We start from the raw sequence: 18,357 nt of genomic DNA, 5'->3' as shown, positions 1-18,357 counted from the left end.
CATCCCTGCTGCGAGTTTGTCTGCAGCCCACCCCATTAACCCCGCCGGAGCTGATACTTCACCTGATCCTGGCTCCGGCGGTTCCCGATGTCTTCAGCAAGCCGGAGCGGGGACCAGGTGAAGTATTTGCTCCAGCCAGCCGCCCGCAGCCCCGGCCACCCGATCGCCCCCCCTGCAGCACCGATCGTGCCCCCGCAGCCCCGGCCGCCCGATCGCCCCCCGCAGCACCGATCGCATGCCCCCCCAATTGCCCCCCCCCCCGCAGCACCGGGGGGTGATCGAGCGCCCGGGGCTGCAGGGGGGCAATTGGGGGGCCGTGCAAGCGATCGGTGCTGCGGGGGGGCATGCGATCGGTGCTGCGGGGGGGGCGTGCGATCGGTGCTGTGGGGGGCATGTGATCGGTGCTGCGGGGGGGCGATCGGGCGGCCGGGGCTGCGGGCGGCTGGCTGGAGCATATACTTCACCTGGTCCCTGCTCCGGCTTGCTGAAGACATCGGGAACCGCCGGAGCCGGGATCAGGTGAAGTATCAGCTCCGGCGGGGTTAATGGGGTGGGCTGCAGACAAACTCGCAGCAGGGATGTACATCCCTGCTGCGTGTTTGTCTGCCATTAAAAGTAAAGTATAGGGCCGGGATCTGCAGCGAGTCTCGCTGCAAATACGCAGCAAGGGGACTCGCTGCAGACCCGCCAAGTGGGTTTATAGCCTTAATCAAGCTTAAATATGCGGCCACTAGGTGTCTCTCTTTTTCTCAAACTGCAGTCCATGCTCCCACCTGGTCTTTTCTCACAGTCACAAATTATTAGGTTTATTATATATCTTAACAAGCTCTAGTAAAATAAAACTTCAGCTGTGGTTTGGTTGTTGTGGGGGAAAAAAAGGCACTGTAGGTTTTATAAAGCTTAATAAATCTCTCCCATAGACTTACAAAAAATGTTTAGCACATGAAAAAGTAAACCAGTCTCCTTTGCTAACATCATCTACCTGTTAAGAATAGAGATGAGCGAACCTTGAGCATACTCGAGTCCATCCGAACCCGATCGTACAGCATTTGATTAGCGGTGTCTGCTGAACTTGGATAAAGCCCTAAGGCTATGTGGAAAACATGGATATAGTCATTTGCTGTATCCATGTTTTCCAGACAACCTTAGAGCTTTATCCAACTTCAGCAGCCCCCGCTAATCAAATACAGAACACTTGGGTTCGGATGGACTCGAACCCGAACCCGGTTTGCTCATCTCTAGTTAAGAAATATAAGGGTCCTTTAAGAAAGGCTGATCTGCACCTGGTGCTGATCTAGTATATCTATTTACAACTAAATACTAGTCCACTGAAAAATACTCCGCAGCACACTTGTTAAGGTGAAAAAAAATCTTGAACGTTTATTCCATTAGTAGTGCAATAACAAAAAATGACATATGGCAAGACGCGACGTTTCAATGGCCTCCGCCATCATTCTCAAGCGCTATGTCGTTTTTTGTTATTAAACTACTAATGGAATAAACGTTCAAGATTTTTTCCACCTTAAAAGTGTGCTGCGGAGTATTTTTTAGTGGACTAACTACTTCAATCCGTGGTCTGGATTTTCCGCTGGCACCTGGCACTACACACAGTAGTTGTGCTGGTCTATATACGTTTGTGTAACTAAATACTAGAGATGAGTGAACTTCGAGCACATTTGTGTACGACCAAACCAAACTCTCAGCATTTAATTACTGAATGCAGCCCTGGAAAACATGGATACAGCCTGTGGCCATGTTCACCTGGTGTAAGAGACCATCCGTTCCGTGACTCTTAAAAGATCATCCTACTAAAGTACCGGCCAGATGATCTTTGGGGCCTCAGGGTTCTGATGCGGGCGCATCCGTGCGCGCCCGCATGAAAACTCCCCACAGCACACAATGAAGCTGAGCCACTCGCTTTATTGTGTGAACTGACAGGGTTTTCTGCTGCCGCTATTCAACATTTATTAAACATGGTGTAAAGTAAAACTGGCTCAGTTGCCCCTAGCAACCAATCAGATTCCACTTTTCATTCCTCACAGACTCTTTGAAAAATGAAAGGCGGAATCTGATTGGTTGCTAGGGGCAACTGAGCCAGTTTCTCTTTACACCATGGTTGATAAATTTTCCCTAATGCCCCCACAGCATATTTTACCAAGCAATGTGGTGTTCTCTGGGCATTTGGCCATTGTGGCCAAATAAATAAATAAATAAATAAATAAACAACTAATACCTGGTCCCACCAAAAAGATGAATACAGTACCTCTAGATGGCCTGCAGCCTGATATCCGCAGTGAGGGGTTCCTGTGCAGGCATAATGATGTCATATCATCACGCCAGCGCCTATTGTGAGATCCGGGGAACCAGGTAAAAATCCAAAGAATCAAGGGGTTTATGAGATTTACTCACATCCTTAGAAACCCTAATCTTTCTCAGCAGTGTTAGATAATAGATACTTGCATTACATAAGATACATAAAAAAATCACACATTATTTAGCTTCTTTACACGAGTGCCTGCTTTATTTTTTAAACAGATGACATCTGCGAAAGTGTTAAGCTGATGCAGAACTCTGCATTGAAAAGTAGAAACAATACAGCAGTATTTCAGAGACAATACAGCTTTGTCCTATGCCCTTCCTCTAATTAAAATAGACAACTCTGCATAGAAGGAATTCTGATCTTGTGTTTCCCATTCATTACAAATGACAAATATTTGTTTAGCTAGAAATTAAACTACAGACGTCAGACAAATTACTGTTATCTGCCTACAATTTTCATATGAGCAATTAAACACAACTGCAAGGAAACAGGAGCATTCATGAGTTGTCATATTACTTTGTACTGCTAATCATTTGGCAGCCACATGGAAATGTATACTGATCAGCCATAACTTTAAAACCAGTGACAGCTGAAGAGAATAACATTATCTCACTACAATGGTCACTGTCAAGAGATGGGATATACTAACAGTCAGTTCTTGAAGTTGAGGCCTTAGAAGTAGAAAAAAGAGCAAGATTAAGGGCCAGTTCACATAGAGTAAAACTAGTGGAATTCCGCGGCCAAACTCTCCGCCGTGGAATCCCACCAGCCTCCGTATCATACAGGCAGTCTATGGGAGGGCATGCGTGCCTCCTCTCACTACGCCTTTCCACTCGGAAGAATTGACAATGTACAATGTGCGGCAGCCTCCTCCCGCCGCTGAATCACAGCTACGGACAGAGGGGGGATGCAGGGACAGTATGATGTCCAGGGACGTCATGAGGAAGAATGGCACTGCTTTTCCTGGACGCCATTTCGAGAGAAGGGGTTAAATTAGACACTACAGTTGGGGAAGCTGTCTGTGTTAATAGTGCTGCCCAATTAACATTCTATTTACATTTATGTTATTGAATGTATGATACCCACCATAAGAGTTATTAACTTAATCTTTCTTACTCCCAACCATCACTTTAAAGGAGTTATCCAGTGCACTGGATAACCCCTTTAACCTCACAGGTCAGTATAATTACTGCACAGGTCAAAGGCAGGATAGATATTAGGTATCACTTAGGCAGTAGTGGATTATAATAGGGGCGTTTCGGGCGGCAGCCCGGGGCCCTAAGCTCCTGGGGGGCCCATGACCACCCAAAAAGACTTATACTTTCAGTGGTGTACTGTCTCCTGGCTACACTTCCGCCATGATTTGCAAAAAAATCACAGTTTTTTTATGGCAATTTTGCACAAATCAGGACATCATGACATTATCTGTCCTGTACTATGAACGCCAGGCTAGTGCTGCCATAGTTACAGTGGGGTGGGGGGGCCCAGGCTTGGTGAACAGCCCGGGGCCTATGGTAAAGTTAATCCGCCCCTGCACTTAGGTTCCCATGCATTCTTGCTGGGGATTTGGTGTATGACGCCATTTAGAACAACCATTGTCAGATGAAGTTGGTGGCGATAGGGGTCTACTCTGTCTTTGTTCAGAGAGAGATAAGCCGCAGGGAGAGTGCTCTTGCTGCAGCTTACCCCTCCCCTCCCCATAGAGAACACAGAAATGTTCGACTGCGCCAAAAGTTCCTGTGTATGGGGAGGGTGGATATGAATGTTCCTCTAAGCTTGCATTGTATTCCAAGGCCTCCATATTCTATGTAAGAAACAGATAGTTCATCACTCTAAGGTCACTTCTCTTTTGCGTGTTTTATATCACAATAGACACCACCATAGAATATGTCAGACCTATAAACAGCATTCTTAATTAAAAAAGAAAAAAGAAAAAAAAGACAGGGCATTTATGTAGAATGGATCATAATGTATTTGGTTGCCTGGCTATCTAAGACATTTTTAAAGGAAAGTATCAGAGAAAGACAAAATTTGTTCCTTTGTCTTTTTATTCATATTTTTTTAACTTTGATAATCCAAATAATTGTGTACAGTTTTGGGCACTGGTGTATAAGAAGGACACAGCTAAACTGGAGCGGGTGCAGAGGAGGGCGACAAAGGTCATTAAGGGATTGGGTGGGTTACAGTACTAGGACAGGTTATCAAGCTTGGGGTTATTTATACTAGAAAAAAAGACGTCTTAGGGGCGATCTGATCACAATGTACAAATATATGAAAGGACAGTACAGAGATCTTTGTAGTGATCTTTTTACTCCTAGGTCTGTAAGCATGACAAGGGGGCATCCTCTGGGTCTAGAGGAAAGATTTCACCATCAGCACAGACGCGGATTCTTTACTGTAAGAGCAGTGAGACTGTGAAACTGTCTTCCACATAATGTTGTCATAGTTGAGTTATGAACAAGTTATGGGCATTAGATTTCTGGTGATACAATGATCCAGGGATTATTCTAATTGCCATTGGAGTCAGGAAGGAATTTTCTTCCTGTAATGGGACAATCATAGGGGTTCTTGCCTTCCCCTGGATCAGCACAGTAGGGTTTCTCTAGGTTGAACCTGATGGACTCTTAACTTTTTTCAACCTTATAAACAATGGGGGAGATTTATCAAACATGGTGTAAAGTGAAACTTGCTCAGTTGCCCCTAGCAACCAATCAGATTCCACTGTTCACTCCTAACAGACTTTTTTGAAAATGAAAAGTGGAATCTGATTGGTTGATAGGGGCAACTGAGCCAGTTTCACTTTACACCAGTTTGATAAATCCCCAATGTTACTATAAAAATGTTGCAAATATTACCATATTGCTTTTTTTTAACACTGGTCACTAGACAGACACAACAGACTAACATTTCCTGTTTTGTGCATCTTACATATCAGCTGTATAAAAAGTGACAGGAACAGGAAAGTGAGATCCAACAAAACTAAACAGTATGCAACATACTTACCCAACTGCATTTAAATGGTCTTGTTTTACAGTCTTCTGTGGCACGGACAGCAACCAGTCCCTATAGGGTGCCTAGCCAGTCATGCTTCGTGCCCACATCTCATGCTTCTTGAGCAGTGTCACCTGTAATAACCTTTCCAAATTGCTGACAGCAAGGTGTTACGGCAAGGACAAACATAGTAATTTTCATATATCCCTCTGTGTTTCCAGGATGTAGAGAATGCTTTTAGTCTCTGGTACAAAGTGTCAAATAGGTTTTTCCAAGCTACTGATCTACTGGGGGGGGGGGGGGGGGGACAAGAGATATTACAGCTCAGTGCACTTCAGGAGCTTAGGAAAGCCTCTTTGACTCTTTATATATTGCATTGAAAGCATTTTTCTATGTTCTGGGAGCACAGTCAGATATAAGAAAGGTATTTCCTTTGGTTATCTCCTTCATGACTGAAGGTCATTGATGCACGGATGTCCAGGTCAAATTGAAGCAATGTTCTTCCCCGCCTTCTAAGAGCCATAGCACTTTTATTTTTCCACCTAAAGGGCTGATTGGGGTGTCATTTTTTTCCCCATGATCTCTAGTTTTTTATTGGTATCATTGGTATCATATTGGTTTAAGAGAAATTTTTTCAGCGCTTTTTTTTTTAAAGGGGAACTACGGGTAGAGGTAAAAAAAAAAAATGAAACTTCTGCAGAAGCATATAACAATACTTACCTATCTATCCATCCCAGTTTTAAAACTACCAAAAATCCATTTGTTTTGGGGTTTTTTGTTCTGTTTTGTGTTTCTCTATTTCGTGGTTTATCAGTTGTACACAGTACTACAGGTTCCAGAATGCAATGCTTTCCCACAGCTGTTCCATCACAGCCCCCTACCCTGCCTATTCCCCGCCGAGAGCTGTTGCAGAACATCTAGGCTGTGATCACACATTGCACTTTCATTGTGTTACTGAATTATTTGCAGTACTTTATCATTTCATTGTGGTCCCACCCACACAGCACATTGTATTCTCTACCTGTAACACCACACAGCACACTGTATTCTCTACCTGTAACACCACACAGCACGCTGTATTCTCTACCTGTGTAACGCCCGGAGTAGTGGATCCACTGGACCGGCACCAGCGATGGCACAAACCTCACCAGGGAGCGGAGTCTAAGGGGCCGCTGGTTTTCACCAGAGCCCGCCGCAAGGCGGGATGGACTTGCTGCGGCAGGCGACCCCCAGGTCGCTACCCCTGGCTTGGTTGCTGAGTGACCACTCTGGCGACGTCACGGAGATCGGGCACCTCGCCGGGATCCATGGTTGGAGCCTACTGTAACGCCCGGAGTAGTGGATCCACTGGACCGGCACCAGCGATGGCACAAACCTCACCAGGGAGCGGAGTCTAAGGGGCCGCTGGTTTTCACCAGAGCCCGCCGCAAGGCGGGATGGACTTGCTGCGGCAGGCGACCCCCAGGTCGCTACCCCTGGCTTGGTTCCTGCTTCCCGTCTCTCTGCTGTTCCTGTGTTCAGCCTGTCACCTGCGGTACGCTTACACGCCATTGTCAGTACCTGCTCCTGTCACGCCTCGCCTGCCGTCACCAGCAACCAAGCCAGGGGTAGCGACCTGGGGGTCGCCTGCCGCAGCAAGTCCATCCCGCCTTGCGGCGGGCTCTGGTGAAAACCAGCGGCCCCTTAGACTCCGCTCCCTGGTGAGGTTTGTGCCATCGCTGGTGCCGGTCCAGTGGATCCACTACTCCGGGCGTTACAACCTGTAACACCACACAGCGCGCTGTATTCTCTACCTGTAATGCTGATATTGGAATAAAGCAAAGAACTTTTTAAATTAAATTTTGCGTTTTTTTTTCTTTTCATCTCCACACACATATTATGATCAAGCATCTTTTATCTTTGAAGTTGATTCCCACACAAAGGACTTTATCCGATACTATCTTACATGGGATATACTGTTTATGCCTTGTTTTTTGTGCAGGTGGGATTGGCAGTGCCTCTCATCCTCTCTGCCGTTTAGCATTATCTACTTGTGTTACTGCATCATTTTTGTGCAGATGCTGCAGTACTGTAATGACACTCCAACATGTGTGAACACAGCCCTAATTTCTCTGTAGACTTTTGCACAATCAGTGAAGATGAAACACCTGCTCCTGGCCGGTCTGAGATGGTGAATCACGCCCAGCCCCCTCTCTGCATCATCAGCCTGATCTTAGCAAACACACACAATGTTAGACAGAGGCATGGAAGATTTGTCTCCTAAGGGGGAGAGCAGAAGGAGCAGGAGACAATGTGGATCCGCACAGAGGCCATATTTTTTCACTTCCTGGATTTCTATCAGCTAGCAGTGTGGCAGAACCATACAGATACGGTAATACATTGTATAGACACATCTATATAACTATTAATGTAATTTTAATAGAAAACAAGTTTTTCTTATACAGAGTTCCCCTTTAATTTTGTTCTAATATATAATTTTAAAAAATCAGCAATCCTGTTTTTTTTTTTTTGCTCTTTTCACTTATACTGTTCCCCGTGCTGACAAACAATATTGTTATAATATTGCAGCCGAAAGCAATAGAGTGCCGAGCCGGGATCAGCGCCATTACGGCGCAGACCCTGGCCGGGTGAGGATGCGGGGATCGCCCCTCCGTGATCCAATCGCGGTGGGGAGAAGGGGTGATCCCCCACTAGACCACCAGGGAAGGCATCAGCTGCATCTAAATACTTAATTAGCGGGCACGGCGATCGGACCGTGCCTGCTAATAGCTGCGGTCCCGGGCTGCATATAGCACCCGGGATCGCAGCAGTTCAGAGCAGGGTTTCAACGCGACCCCCCTCTGAACTCCCCTAGTGGTACCAGGATGTTCAGTAACGTCCTAGTGCAGCTAGGGGTTAATAGTAGTATTTACTGTAGAGATATCACTATGTAAATCATTGGTGTGTTATCTTTTTTTTTCAGTACACCATTCAAAAACGGTGGAATTGTCTATATACGTATATAGTAACTTTAATGATATTTGTTATCTAAAGCCATTTATTATAGCCATTTCTTCTTTTAAAGTGCTCTCTGTCCTTCATCTGTATTCTGTTCCAATGGGCATGTATCTGGAGGTCACTCCCTTCTTAATCACTTCCTCTTGCGGAAGTCGGCAGGTAATTAATCCTGGTTCATCTTCATGTCCCCTACAGCTACTTTAAACACTTTCTAATTAAGTTCTGCAGCAGTCTCCTATCTCATTGTCATTAGGAATAAAAGTCACCTAATAAATGCTTTTATTCCATTCACACGTACAATCAGTTTTCTCCCAAAACACTAGATCACCACTTTGGAAACCTCAGCTTGGTCCTTCTAGTATTGACAATCTTGTAGGAGAGCGTCTACCTTTAAAAATATTGAAGTTAATACTGGTTATCATATTTTATCTATAGCAATAATTTTATATATACATTTTTTTGAGTGTTTTTATATAAAATTTTTACTACCCTCAGTATGCAGACCATGACATTCCTGTTGCTTTCGGCTTCTCTCCTGGACATCTCACATTCTTAAGAGCAATATTTAAGGCTGAAAAGCTTCAGCCACTTTGCTTTTCTCATCTTCCAACAGTAATTATATATCACAAATATGATTCCTTACATTGAAAACAATTGTGAAAAGAAAAGCAAAGAAATCAAATGAAAAGTAGAGACTAAAAGTCTTTAAAAGCAGAAGTTAGAAAGGCTTAAACCTGAAATGAGTTTCACACATGACTGCATTTGACCTTGATACGAATTTAAAAGTCACCCAATTGAAATTTTTATATTAATCTCTTGGTTCTTCATTATATATTATATACTTGATTTTATTCAATAAAAAATGTTTGTTTTTTGCGGTATGTATCATACTATAATGCATAATGTAAAAATCACCATAGCCGATAGATTAAGTAACTAATAGTGTTGATGAATAAAAGCCTGTTACAACTGTAAATGATCAAAATATGGTTTAACCCCTTGCCTCTAAAGCCTGTTTTGGCCTTAATGACCAAGCTAATTTTTTAAAATCTGACCTGTCTCACTTTATGCGCTTATAGCTCAGTGATGCTTTAAAGTATGCTAGCGATTCTGAGATTGTTTTTTCGTCACATATGGCACTTTATGTTAGTGTCAAAATTTGGTCACTACTTTGTGTTTTTTTTGTGAAAAACATCAAAATATCATGAAAAATTTGAAAAATTAGCATTTTATGAACTTTGAAATTCTCTGCTTCTTAAAAAAGGAAGTCATAGCACATAAATTAGTTACTAAATCACATTATCAATATGTCTTCTTTATTCTGGCATAATTTGGTAAACATATTTTACTTTTTTAAGGTGTTACGGGACTTCGAAATTTATTAGCAATATATCAAATTTTCATGAAATTTCCAAAATGGATTTTTTTTAGGGACCAGTTCTTTTTTTAAATGGATTTAGGAGGCTTGTATACTGGAAACCCCCATAAGTGACCCCATTTTGGAAACTAGACACCTTAAAGAATTAATCTAGGGGTATAATGAGCATTTTAACCCTACAGGGGCTGGAGGAAAGTGTTCACCATTAGGCCGTAAAAAAATTGAAAATTTTAATTTTCCAATAATATATACGTTCAGATTAAAGTTTCTAATTTTCAAAAGGAACATGAGAAAAAAAGCTCCTCAAAATTTGTAACGCAGGTTCTCCTGAATACAACGGTACCCCAGATGTGGGCGTAAACCACTGTATGGGCACACAGCGGGTCTCAGAAGGAAGGGAGCGCCAATTAGCTTTTTTAATGCAGATTTTGCTGAAGAAGTTTCCGAGCGCCAGGTGTGTTTGCAGTGCCCCTGTAGTGTCAGCAGAGAGAAACCCCCCCATAAGTCACTCCATTTTCGAAAGTATACCCCTCAAAGAATACATCTTAGTGTGTGGTGACCATTTTGACCCCACAGGTATTAGAGGAAAGTATTCAGAATTAGACAGTTAAAATGAAAAACCTGAATTTTTCCAATAATATGTTAATTTAGTTTGAAATTTCTCAATTTCACAAGGAACAGGAGAAAAAAAGTACCCCAAAATCTGTAAAGCAGGTTCTCCTGAGTAGAACGGTACCCCATATGTGGGCATAATCCACTCTATGGGCACACAGCGGGGCTCAGAAGGAAGGGAGCGCCAATTAGCATTTTCAGTGCAGATTTTTCTGAAGAAGTTTCTGAGTGCCAGGTGCGTTTGCAGAGCCCCTGTAGTGCCAGCGGAGTAAAATCTCACCATAAGTCACCCCATTTTGGAAAGTGCACCCCTCAGAGAATTCATCTTGGGGTGAGGTGAGCATTTTGACCCCACAGGTATTAGAGGAAAGTATTCAAAAGTAGACAGTAAAAATGAAAAACTCAAATTTTTCCAATAATATGTTCCTTTAGTTTGAAATTTCTCAATTTTACGAGGAACAGGGGAGAAAATTCACCCCCAAATCTGTAAAGCAGGTTCTCCTGAGTAGAACGGTACCCCATATGTGGGCATAATCCACTCTATTGGCACACAGCGGGGCTCAGAAGGAACGGAGCGCCAATTAGCATTTTCAGTGCAGATTTTGCTGAAGAAGTTTCTGAGCGCCAGGTGCATTTGCAGAGCCCCTGTAGTGTCAGCGGAGTAAAAAAAAAACATAAGTCCCCCCATTTTAGAAAGTGCACCCTTCAGAGAATTCATCTTGGGGTGTGATGAGCATTTTGACCCCACAGGTATTAGAGGAAAGTATTCAAAAGTAGACAGTAAAAATGAAAAACTCGAATTTTTCCAATAATATGTTCCTTTAGTTTGAAATTTCTCAATTTCACGAGGAACAGGGGAGAAAATTCACCCCCAAATCTGTAAAGCAGGTTCTCCTGAGTAGAACGGTACCCCATATGTGGGCATAATCCACTCTATGGGCACACAGCGGGGCTCAGAAGGAAGGGAGCGCCAATTAGCATTTTCAGTGCAGATTTTGCTGAAGAAGTTTCTGAGCGCCAGGTGCATTTGCAGAGCCCCTGTAGTGTCAGCGGAGTAAAAAAAAAACCATAAGTCCCCCCATTTTAGAAAGTGCACCCTTCAGAGAATTCATCTTGCGGTGTGGTGAGCATTTTGACCCCACAGGTATTAGAGGAAAGTATTCAAAATTGGCCATTAAAAATGAAAAACTCGAATTTTTCCAATAATATGTTGGTTTAGTTTAAAATTTCTAAATTTCACGAGGAATAAGAGAAAAAATTCAGCCCAAAATCTGTAACGCAGGTTCTCCTGAGTACAACGGTACCCCATATGTGGGCATAAACCACTGTATGGGCACACAGCAGGGCTCAGAAGGAAGGGAGCGCCAATTTGCTGGAGCAAAACCTCAGCTAGTAATGGTTATTAGAACAGCGCAGTTACTAAAATACAATAAAAAAATGAGATTACAGGTAATGCGGGGTGGTTTACGGGCAACCTGGGGTGGTGATGGGCAACCTGCTGTGGTTACGGGTAATCTTGAGATGATTACAGGCAACCTGCTGTGGTTACGGGTAATCTTGAGGTGATTACAGGCAACCTGCTGTGGTTACGGCCAACGTGAGGTGGTTACGGACAATCTGGGTTGTTTTCGGATAAACTAAAGTGCTTATATGTAATTTGGGTTGGTTACGGCAATCTGGCGTGGTTATGGGCAATCTGGAGGGGGTCATTGGCAATTTGGGGTGGTTAGAGGCAATGTGCGGTGTTTACGGGCAACGTGCGGTGGTTACGGGCAACGTGGGGTGGTCAGGGGCAACCAGGGGTGGTCACGGGCAATGTGGGGTGGTCAGGGGCAACGTGCGGTGGTCAGGGGCAACGTGCGGTGGTCAGAGGCAGCGTGCGGTGGTCAGAGGCAGCGTGCGGTGGTCAGAGGCAACGTGCGGTGGTCAGAGGCAACGTGCGGTGGTCAGAGGCAACGTGCGGTGGTCAGAGGCAGCGTGCGGTGGTCAGAGGCAACGTGCGGTGGTCAGAGGCAACGTGCGGTGGTCAGAGGCAACGTGCTGTGGTTAGAGGCAACATGCTGTCGTCAGAGGCAACGTGCGGTGGTTAGAGGCAACGTGCGGTGGTTAGAGGCAACGTGCGGTGGTCAGAGGCAACGTGCGGTGGTCAGAGGCAACGTGCGGTGGTCAGAGGCAACGTGCGGTGATTAGAGGCAACGTGCGGTGGTTAGAGGCAACCTGAGGTGGTAAGAGGCAACGTGCGGTGGTCAGAGGCAACCTGAGGTGGTAAGAGGCAACGTGCTGTCGTCAGAGGCGACGTGCGGTGGTTAGAGGCGACGTGCGGTGGTTAGAGGCGACGTGCGGTGGTTAGAGGCAGTGTGCGGTGGTTAGAGGCGACGTGCGGTGGTCAGAGGCAAGGTGCGGTGGTTAGAGGCGAAGTGCGGTGGTCAGAGGCGAAGTGCGGTGGTTAGAGGCGACGTGCGGTGGTTAGAGGCGACATGCGGTGGTTAGAGGCAGTAGGCGGTGGTCAAAGGTGACGTGCGGTGGTCAGAGGCGACGTGCGGTGGTCAGAGGCGACGTGCGGTGGTCAGAGGCGACGTGCAGTGGTTAGAGGCAGTGTGCGGTGGTTAGAGGCGACGTGGGGTGGTTAGAGGCAACGTGCGGTGGTTAGAGGCAGTGTGCGGTGGTTAGAGGTGACGTGGGGTGGTTAGAGGCAGTGTGCGGTGGTTACGGTCAACGTGTGGTGGTTACGGGCAACGTGCGGTGGTTGCGTGCAATCTGGGGCGGTTATGTGCAATCTGGCGTGATTACGGACAACCTGGGGCGGTTACAGGCAACCTGGGGCGGTTACGGGTAATCTGGGGGGTTAGGAATAATCTGGGAGTAAACTGCAGTTATTACTATAATAAAAAAAAGTGTGTGTTTTATTTTTTTGTGTGTTTGTCACTTTTTGTACTTTTACACATTTGTTTCACTGTTTCACTGTATTACTATGATTACAGTGATATTTTCTATCACAGTAATCATAGTTCAGTGACAGAGACCAAATTGGTCTCTGTCACTTTAAATTTTCAGAGGGACAGCGGGGGGAGGCAGGGAAGCCATGACGTTCCTGGAACGCCATGTTGCGGGAACTACCTGCTTTACATGACGTTCCAGGAACGTCATTTTGCGGCAAGGGGTTAAAGATGTTTTTTAGGAGTTTCTCACTGATGGCCTTGACTCATATGACTCAGGATGTCATCAATATCTGATTGGTTCACCAATCAGCTGTATTTGCCAGAGACAATGCCTACATACTAAGGGAACAGAGCCGAATGCAGACAGCTCCATACATTGTGTAGTGCTCATGATGGGATACTGCAGCTCAGCCAAATTCACTTCAAAGCTCAGGGGAAAGTTACCACCCAGCTGGTTATTGGTGAAATGCTTGCACATAGTAAAATAGCTATATCTAGGGAAAAGGTGCGTGTGTGGGGGCGATTTGGGATGTAGAAACAAATAGAGGCCACAGCTACTAAGCCTGGTTAGCCCTTAAAGCGCAACTATAATTTCAGTAGCCAAAAAATGAAATTCCTCAAATAAAAAGACCACGTGTTACCTTTTAAAAAGAGCCCTAAACTGCGTTGATAGCTTGTGCGCTCGCTGAGATATCCCCAGTTGTTTGGCTCAGAAGAATAAATGAATTTTTCTTCTGTCTGAGAGAATGTGGGCGTGGCCTATCCCTCATCTCCCTGACTGGGACCATCCATTCACTGACCAGCACCTTAGCATATGTATCACACATAGCAGGATCAGATACAGCCCCAGCATGCAGTATCACAATGTAAGATTAGATACAGAGCCCCAGCAGATGGTATCACACACAGTGGGATTAGATACAGTCATCTGCTCTCATTACACTGTAGGATAATGCCAGCCATCAAGGTGGCGGCACCTGCTGCAGACATCTGATAGTGAATGTTATATGTACTATGGAAGGACTACAGCTGTGTTGTGCTGGGACTTGTAGTCCTCCCCTCAGTGACTCACCCACTCTCCCTCATGCAGTACATTGGAGTGATGGTGGCATGTTCCCCCTGGGTGAAGCACTGGATACACTTGTCCCTCCATCCAGCTCTTCCCCTGCGCTGCTCCTCACACACAACACCCTCAGCTCTGCTTAGTCACCTCTGTGAGGGGAGGGGGAGAACGTGCTGCTAGGAGGGGGGAGGAGGGTTTGTTTATGTCTCTCTCTGTATCAGGACTGTTATCTGATCCTCCTGTCAGAGTCTGTACACTCAGGACGATCTCCAGTGAGGGGGCGTGTCCAGCAGGAATGCAGAAATAAGTCACAGCCAGAGAGGGCTATAAGGGCATAGTCAGCCTTATGTATTTAAAAAACTGTTCATTTTAGGTTATTAATGTATATTGCAAAAAGTCTTATCATGACCTAAGCTAACTAAAACTGAAAGGTCAAAATATTTTATTGTTGCGCTTTAAAAAAGAAATTCTATCTGTTGTGCTATGTCTCAGATATATTGACAATATTTCCATTATTTGGTATTGTCTTGGAGTTTCACAGGGTCCTCAATCAATATCTCCCCACAATGTTGTTTTAGATTTGACATTAACTTAAAGGTGTGGCCTACATGAATTTGACTTGTTTCTTAAGTACACCCCACAAATGCTGGATCAGAATAATATCTTGGAATTTGAAGGTCTACACCTGGAAATCTTTGTTCTGTTATTGATCACATTCTTGAACACTTTTTGGAGTATGGCAGGGCACTTTTTCCAGCTTGGAAAGGCCACTACCAATAGGGAATATAGTTTTCACAATGAGATGTGCTGGATCTACAGTAAAGGTTAAGCAGTTGGTACATGTCAAAGTAACATCTTAAAAATTGGCAGGACTTAAAGTGTCCCAGTAGGACATACCCAGAGTATAAAATTACCTTAAGGGTGGGTTTACACATAACAGATCTGCAGTGAAATCTGTTGTGGATCCTTAATTGTCATTTTCAATGAGATTTCATACTCACAGCGGGATTGTCATCCCGCTGCAGGTATGTAAAAGTCAGTCCCCTTAACCCCCTGGCCCGGTACATATATTAACCGATCGATGCTCCGGCTTACTTCGGGGGCTCCTGGCATCTCCAATCAGTGCACTGCCCTGCCACCCCCAAAGCAAGCCGGAGCGTTGACCCGGTAATGTATGTACCAGGCCTTGGGTTGTTAAGAGGACTGACTTTTACATACTTGCAGCAGGATGACAATAAGCAATAAGCCCTAAGGAAGCAGAGAAAAACTGTAGATCCTTAACTGTCATGTTCATTGAGAATCCATACTGATCATTGTAAAGTAGTGGTAAAATTATGTGCATTTTGTAAAACTGTATAGAGAAAACTATAATTTTAGTTGTTACAGTGTGCTTCTGCTTACTCTGCCCCTATATTTGCATAAATGTTGCAGTAATAAATTGTTCCTAGTTATTTAACATACAACAAAAATATATTGCACCCCCCACGACTACCCTGTTGTGTTGCAGTGGTTAGACAATTAGCAGGTGGACAATTGCCTTTGTGATAACATTAAAATAAATTAAAGACTAAACCAACTTAATTTGTCACAAATAACTTGCCAGGGTGAACAATTAAAGGGCTTGGTAATGGGAAACAGATTGCACTTATAATTAACATAGATGTAATGGAAACGGCTCCTGGGTGCTGATCTAATGCCCATTACTAGCAAGCTTTAGTACATGACATTTTTTAGACTGTATTTATCTTATATATATATATATATATATATATATATATATTTAATTTTAACTGTTGTTACAGTTTGTTGATGAAATTTTTGAATTTAAAGCAAGATGTTGAAAATAAAGAAAATGTGATCATTTAGGAAATATTGTTTTTTTTTTACTTTAAAAATCACATCCATGTACATCGCTCAGTGTAGATGTGTGGTGCAGAATTGACACTCTTAATCTACAGCAAATATACCTGGACCTGGCATTGCAATTTTGTAAACAGGCCATGGTTTTCCATTTTAAGATAGGGCCCCGTAATAAATGTTATACTATATAATTTTTTAAAGGAGATAAAGCACATTTGAGCTATATTCATATTCACACACTGCTTTATCAGCCATGTTTATTTCTTTAGACTTAAAAAAAAAACAACTTTTTTTAAGGCCCTGATCCTCCTTTGTATTTATATAAATGTTCAGTGGAGGACACTGAGGGGGCATCATGGTCACATGGTCCTGTGTGTTCAGCCATATTATGGACAGGACTGCAGCCCAGAGTGCTGAGTAGGACAGCACAGCATGGAGGACATGTCTTCTTATAGGAGAACTTCAGGGCACAGTGGTGGCAACTGTAATTACAGCATATAAACCTTTTAAAACATTACACTGAAAATTAATAAAAAAATTAATAATACAATAAAGTAGCCAATTCCATTAAAATGAGTATAAAAGGAAATATTATGAAATAAGTATACATTTTATCCCACTGCCATAGCTTTTCAGTGTAGAATTACATGTGAAATACTATAAATTACTAACCACGTGGTGGACTGCTTCTCCTACAAAGACTCTGATACAAACGAATGCTGAACGGCACACATTGATCTCACCAAATCACCCTAAGATATAAAACTAACTTAGTGTTTTCAATAATAGTACTGGCTCTAGTGTACTTTTGAGTCATTCACCCCTGAGAGGATGTTGAAAATGGAACTATTACAAAATGTGTATTGTCTACAGATTCTTAACTCCTCCATCTTTCTGTAGACAATGCATGATCCTCTGCTGCCTCATCAGGCGTGGCTGAATGTTGTCTATAAATGCCAGTCCCAACCCAATCTTGAGACATTTAGAGAGAATGAGGAGTGATTACAGCATGCTGCCTTAAAGAGCAGACAGGGAGTGAATGGAACAGGTGCTGCAACCTGTTTTCTGTACCCCATTTTCAGCTTCTGAATAATGCTCTATAAACCCTTAATAATGTCGAGACATGACATTGCTATCATACATTATTTATACCACAATACAATCTTATGTGAATTTTGGTAATATTTGTTAAAAAATCAATAAAAAGGTCGTTTAAAAGAATAAACTAAAGGCAATATTAATAATATAGCTTTATTTCTATACATTATTTTGATGGTCTACATATTACTGTACAATAAGACCTATAAATAGAAAATATACCAGGGTGCCAGCCCATCTGTAACAATTGTCCTCTCCTTGTCTTGGACTCTTCATAGTGGTTCATTCCTTCCAGTCTCTCATGGGAACATCATAACATAAAGGTACACTTTATATAATGTACTGAAAACTGTGCTATTAAAAGTTTTTGCTTTTACTGCAATATAGTTTTTTTTTGTTCTTTCAGGCTTAGAGTGGTTTAAGGACATTACATTTACTTACATTTGTTTTATTGCTTTCCATGTAAAATATCTTATATGACAGAGAGATTACATTATTTATTTAGAAAACATTGGTTTTGTGTACCACATATAAAGCTAGTTCGATCCAATAGTAAATTAGGTCTCTTGCACAGTAAAGAAGTGACAGCCAGTAATCAATGTTAATCTTTTGCTTCCAACAGTGAAAAGGGGTTAATGAACCGGAAGGTCCTCTTCGTCTTGGATAAAAAGTCATTCCTCCATCAAGTTGGTGTCTAATTTCTGTCCCCACTTTAATGAGGACTGTACCTCATCTGTTCAATAAAATGGATGTTTATGAAGACGAGAAAGATAAGCTGTCCTGCCGAGCGCCTGAATTGACTTGATTGATTCATGCTCATAACGTCTCTGAACTGATAATAACTCATTATTTACACTGAAAGGATATACTGTTTTTCCCTGATGGAGAAAATACAATTCCAAGGTAAAAATTTTAAATCACAATTCTGTTTTTTTTATGTATTCACAGAAAAAATAACATACCAGCTTCAGTGCTACTTATTATTTCCATAAAGTAGAGCTTCAGTGATTCAGCACAATATTACTCACTTATGTATTGTTTAACATTACCGATAGTTGCCCTATTGATTTACAGTCCAAAGAAAATTTAATGTATAGAG

General features: G+C 43.2%; 1 long non-coding RNA gene across 1 annotated transcript in view; it reads left to right on the top strand.

Moving 5' to 3' along the window:
* LOC138787144 (uncharacterized) overlaps positions 1-18,150 on the top strand; it is a 127,638-nt gene extending 109,488 nt beyond the window's left edge. The window contains exon 3 of the long non-coding RNA XR_011362309.1: positions 17,881-18,150. This is a non-coding gene — a long non-coding RNA (uncharacterized lncRNA). The remainder of the gene's footprint in view (positions 1-17,880) is intronic.
* Positions 18,151-18,357: the final 207 nt, after the last annotated feature.

The sequence above is a fragment of the Dendropsophus ebraccatus genome, chromosome 3 (genome assembly GCF_027789765.1).
Source record: "Dendropsophus ebraccatus isolate aDenEbr1 chromosome 3, aDenEbr1.pat, whole genome shotgun sequence".
NCBI lineage: Eukaryota > Metazoa > Chordata > Amphibia > Anura > Hylidae > Dendropsophus > Dendropsophus ebraccatus.
This window is presented reverse-complemented; position numbering and strand designations above follow the sequence as displayed.